Below are 5,909 nucleotides of genomic sequence, written 5' to 3'. Positions count from 1 at the left end.
AGCCTGCCAAAGAAAAATGATGAGAAAAGAAACCTTGAATATCTTAAAGAAAATACATATATACAAAGGTGTGTAAAAAGGGGTTCTAACCCCCTATAAAAATAGAAAAGAAAAGAAAAGAAAATTTATAAGCAGTTGATCATTGCCTAGTGAAGGCCTAGTAGGTCCCTGGGGACGAGTCAGACTCGGGGCCGATGCCTTGTCTTCCTAGGGATGGCATCTTGTTGGAAAAGAAGAAATTAAGGAAGGTTGGAGCGAAAATAAAAGTGAGCATTAGAAAAGGATTAAGTGTTGCCTTGCGAGGGCTTGGTAGGTTCTTGGGTACCGAGACAGGACCTGAGGCCGATGCCCTGTTCTCCTTGGGTCACTACGCTCAGATCCCTCCTTTTTACATGCCCGAGTATGAAATAACAACCCTAAAAGAAGAAATGTGCTAAAAGAAAATACTTCTTGATCAAGCTATAGGAGTCCTCGCCTAGTAGGAGCTCCTGGTTGTGTTGTCCTTAGTTAGGTAGGTAGTTCAGACCACCACTTAGGGCGACCTCTTTGATAGTTCTTTTTAGTTTGGCTGTGTTGGAGCAGTCGGTTAGTGACTAGCTTCGGACCTTCTATCAAATTATGCTAGGCCTACTCCTTGTGGATGTCATGCCTTGGTTTTGTCAAGGGGTAGGGTGAGCATTGTGCTGTGTTTTAGTGTGTATATCTATTTTGTATCAGCTTGATGCTTCCTTTGGTTGTTTTGTGCAAATTTGTTGTGGGATTCAACGGGCTGAGTCGCCCTGTCCCCTGGTCGCCAATGAGAGCGGAGTTTTGAGCTCGGGATGTGCCTAAAACTTGCCAAAAAATCCGGAATTTAGGGGAAAAATATTCAACGTCGAAGGCGGCGGTTCCAGCTAGGACGATTTTAAGCACCAAGTGAAATACGACTTTTAAAAGGCGCCCGAGCGACACTTGTGGATTTTTGATAATTTTTCAGACTGCCGTGCGGGTTGTCAGGAGTTGCTAGTCAATGCGGGATGTAAAGCTGGATGCGCAAAAATTTACAGCACTCACATCGAAGCCCGGATGGGGAAATGGCCAAGAAACCGGTCAAGATATCAAGAGGTGGACAAACTTTGGGCCAAATGACTAGTGATCTTTGGGAGGCCAACAATTTTATGCAACATGAAACTTAGCAACAAAACATGGAGAGAGAATGAAGAGGGATGGTGTGAAGAAGCGTGGTAGCCATGCGCCGAAATTTGCGCTTCATGGAGATGGATCATGATTCCAGCTTGCAAGTAATCCACCCAATCGACATTACCCCCGATCTTCCCTCTCTCTGCTGATCATATCGCTTGTCTTCACCTGTCCTATGGTGGTGTGAATGAGAAGAGCCAATTCTAGTCTTTCTCTCTCCTCCCTCTCTCTCCCTTAAGGGGTTGTTCTTGTGTGCAAGAGGAAAATGAAGAATGGTGAAGGAAAGCTTGTCTGGTTGAGACCGGATTGCTTCCAAATCGATAAAGACATGAAGATTGCTGATTGTGAAGATGTTGGACATTGAATGTGGACTAATCCGCAGTCTCGCACCAAAACTGAGATCCCGAGACATGGAGTCTAAGCGGTAATTCAATTTTTACGAAGAAAAAATGAGTTTTTATGCCATTTGGTTGATGAAATATTGTTCCCACGGGCTAATATGAATTATGTTGTTTTCTATGATTTTTATCAATTTATGCTCTGAAAACTAGAAAATCATAAGTGATATGGCTGAAATTAATGTCATAAAACCCGTAAAACACTTGTTTAAGGGGTAAAAATGGGTTTTTTTGCAAAATAAATGGGAAATATGAGACATAATGCCAACAAAACCTAAAATTTTGCCGCCAAGGAACCTAAGGGCTACAGTCCACAATCAATCTTAATTTCTAGTCATTTTTATTGAAGAAAATAGAGAAAAATTACCAAAAAATGGTGGAAAATGGGTTTTAAATGGGAGAAAATTAGAAAACGGTAAAAGGAGAATTCCAAAAAATTACATGTGTGTTTGTGCAATGTATGATGAAGATAGAGCACAAGGTTGGCCTCAGTTTACCCTCGTTTCTATGTTTTCGTGCATATTTATTGCCCGGGGGGTCCACCTTATAGGCCCGTAGGTGTAGCACGTGCACTCAACAGGAGGGGGTTTAATATCAGTTTCACCTACAGATTTAAAATGAAAGAAGGGGGTTAAATATTGTATACTGAGAAATTAAAATAAGGGGTATTTTTATCCATAAATCTTCAAAACTAGGTTGTTAGTAACACACACACACACACACACACACACACACACACACACACACACACACACACACACACACACTACAAGGTATTATGGATATACCGACACGGCCTATCGACGCAAAAATCGGTATATGCCTCGGTATAAGTCTTTCTATACGTCTCGGTATGTGCGTCGGTATACAAAAATACTGAGGCGTATACCGAGACTTATATAGAGGCGTATACCAAGGCCAAAAAAAAGTCCTAACCTTAATCTTTTCCTTTTCTCTCCAGTGATGGGTTTCTACCAGTGTTCGAAATAAACTTATGTGCAAGAGCTTACAAAACCTATAAAAGCAAGAACTAGGACGTTTTTTTACTAAATTTCAAAGGCATTTTTTAAAAAATACACCAAACTCTCCCAACATCATATAACAAAAAGTACTATAAAATCAAGTCAAAAACAAACACGGCATCTTCATCATTATTGTAGTTAGAAAATTCATTTTATAAACCATACACAAATCCCTTTTTATAGAAAACCCCAGCCTGTGGTGTTACTCCAGGTCTTTGATTGCCTTTTTTTCTGTTTCATAAGAGGATTGATTTGGAATTTTGGACTAGAAACCATTTTGAGAGCTACCTAGATTTGGTGATTTTTGGTCACAAGGTGTTGATAATGGGCCTTTAGAAAGAGAGTCTGTACTTAATGTCTTGTGACTTCAGCAACCACACCATCCACACCTTCGACAACCCCCTCACCAACACTCCCTCACTCAACTCCACGCATGTGGGGAGGGTGCAGCCTTTAGGGCTGGTATGCAAGGCCTAAAATTGACGGATGTTTTTCCTATCAAGGGCCATTTTGCCTGTCAAAAAAAGCAATGGAAAAATTTCTCTGTCAAATAATAACTCATGTTTAAAAGTTTTCCTGTCACTTTGACAAGTGTTGAAAAACCTTGCATGTCAATTGACATGCTCAAATGTATCAATCTCCTGTCATTTTTTTGTGTTATTAGTAGTAGTAAAGATAACTAGTCTAAGGAGTGGAGAGCGGGGGGAATGTTATGAGTCACGACTCATTATCAAAGGATTGTCCGGTGCCCAATGTCCATTGCCCATTGTCCACTGGCCCCAGCTTTAGCCCAAAATGAAGATTTTTTTTCCTCCCGTGAGAAACCATCAACAACTAATAAATGTAGTGCCAGTAGGTACCTCCCTCCCTCTCTCTCTCTCTCTCTCTCTCTCTCTCTCTCTCTCTATATGATAAGTGAGTGGATTCACTTGGCTAATGATTTTGAATGGCCCAAGTCTTTAATAATCCATCTTCTAGGAAGGGCAAGAAGAACATAACTTTTGTTGTAAAAGCCAAACTCAATCAGTGTTGTCTTTGTATCCTTCATGGGCTTGTTAAGTTTATTAAACTCCATTTATAGGTGCCCTCCCCATGAAATAGAAGAACAACCCTATAGTCATGGAGTCATAATTCATAGAGTAGAAGGATTTAATTGATAGGGAGACACTAGCCTTGTGAATTCTCTTTGCAGTAGTGGCCAACGAGTGTTTCTTTGCAAGATTGAGCTTCTACATGTCTATAGTGATGCACCACACAAAGGGGAAGTCACATAACCTATAGTTTGTGAATCCTCTTTCTAGTAGCGCTAAAGAGTGTTTCTCGCAAGATTGAGCTTCTACATGTCTACAACCAAGACTTTGGTCACAAAGTGCCCTTGATTTGCTTTTTGTGCAGCACCACCCTCTTCCCTTGCATGCATGTGGGGTTGGAATATTGGACGCCTTGTCAGTTTCTTGCCTTACTTGCTTTGTGAACCTTTATTTCTTAAAGAGAACTTGAAAAACATATCGAAAAAGAAAAAATAAAGGGGGTAGCATAGTTGTTTTCCAAGAAGCATAACTGCATGCATATAGCATAAATAGTTTGATAGCTTGCCATAACTTTTTACGTAATTACAACTACCAATGAATAATGGGCTAGTTTTTATGAAGGGTAGCTTGGATTCTTCTGTGGATACTATCTATGTAGATTTCACTTCCAAAAATCTTTGTCTCTTCTATGTCGCTTTTCCTTTTTCTTTATCTTGCTTTAGGTGTCTCAACCAGGTTCTTTAGATCGAAGCGTCATTGTAGTAATAAATCGGACTTAAAACCGCTTACAGCATCCATTGGGACATTATTAAAAACAGTTTTATTTTTGAAAATCCAAATATTCCAGAGATAATGACTCCAAGGGAACCAACTTTTTGATCCGGTAAATAAATATAAATGAAATAACTATAAATATAAATATAAATATAAATAAATCTAAATATCAATGAAGTTTTGGGCAGGGCTGTGGGCGGCGGGCCGCCGACTAGGGCCCTTTTTCAAAGGGACTGGGACTGAGACAGCAGACAATTCTGCTTATTCTTCTTTTGCGGCTTCTCCTGTTGGTGCAGGTGCAATGGAGCCGAGCTATGGAGGCGGACACCCTTACTCTGCGCCCGTGGGGCAGTTCCCCATGCCATCGCTGCAGCAATTCCTGGGCAGGCAACCGCTCCTCTCATCTACCCCCCTGCGCCCCCGCCTCCCCCCCTGCAGTACCCTGGATCCTACCCCTCCATACCCTACCCTCACTTCGCACCCCCAGCCGTGCCCCTCCAGCCTGTTCCCCAGGCCTTCTTCAACCCCTGGGAGCCCCCGCCCCCCATCATGCCCCCTCCCACTGACCCTGAGCTCCACAAGCGCATAGACAAGCTCGTCGAGTATGCGGCCAAGAATGGCCCCGAGTTTGAGAAAATGCTCAAGGAGAAGCAGAAGGAGAACCCTGCCTACGCTTTCCTGTTTGGCGCCGAGGGCTATGGCTACTACAGGTACAAGCTTTGGATCACGGTCAATCCTCCTTTAGGTGGTTTCATGGGCCCCGTGGCGGCACCCCTGCCGCATTTGAACCCGGCATTATCGCCTTTGAATCGTGCATTGGCACCTTTGAGCCATTCTGTGAGTCCGTCTCTCAATCCGGCTTTTAATGCATTCCTCACTCCACCTCTTCACAGTGGCCCAAGTCCTCCAGTTTTGTCTCACTACTACGATCAGCAGCAACAGCCACATCATCAACTGCCACAGTCGCAGCCATACTTTGAACCTACTTACCAGGAATCTGGGTTCAAGGGGCTTTCGGGCCCTCTTCCTACAGATGTTGCAGTTGAATTACAGGGAGTCTTAGAGAACCTAACTGGCACCAAGGAGTCTATCAAGGGGGCTAAGAATTGGTTCATGCAAAGGTCCCCATTTGCACCTGCGTTGGCTGAGGCCCTGCGTGAGCGAGTGCTTGCTTTAGATGATGATGTACGACAATTGCATATTATCTACTTGGCAAATGACATTCTATTCGACAGGTAAAAACTACCATATTTTCTTGCTTAATGATGTAGGAGTCATTTAAATTATCTGTTAATGATAGATAGTGATGAATTGTACTGCTATTTCTATTTTCTCACCATTGGGATAACCAGCGTAAGCATCCTTTAGTGTACACAAATTAATTTAGTAATTCATTCAGCTCTAGGATAAGTGATTACCCCTTGATATTTTGAAGATCATTGTCAAATGGTCCACGTTAGATATCCATGGACTTTGGTGATGCTCAACCAATTGATTTTGTTCAT

At 42.3% G+C, this 5,909-nt stretch overlaps 1 pseudogene; it reads left to right on the top strand.

Moving 5' to 3' along the window:
* Positions 1-4,576: 4,576 nt before the first annotated feature.
* LOC148025972 (SUPPRESSOR-OF-WHITE-APRICOT/SURP RNA-binding domain containing protein 1 pseudogene) lies at positions 4,577-5,643 on the top strand (annotated as a pseudogene).
* Positions 5,644-5,909: the final 266 nt, after the last annotated feature.

This window comes from Lygodium microphyllum, chromosome 14 (assembly GCF_053477565.2).
Source record: "Lygodium microphyllum isolate KBCC chromosome 14, Lygodium_microphyllum_v1.1.10, whole genome shotgun sequence".
Taxonomy (NCBI): Eukaryota; Viridiplantae; Streptophyta; class Polypodiopsida; order Schizaeales; family Lygodiaceae; genus Lygodium; species Lygodium microphyllum.
This window is presented reverse-complemented; position numbering and strand designations above follow the sequence as displayed.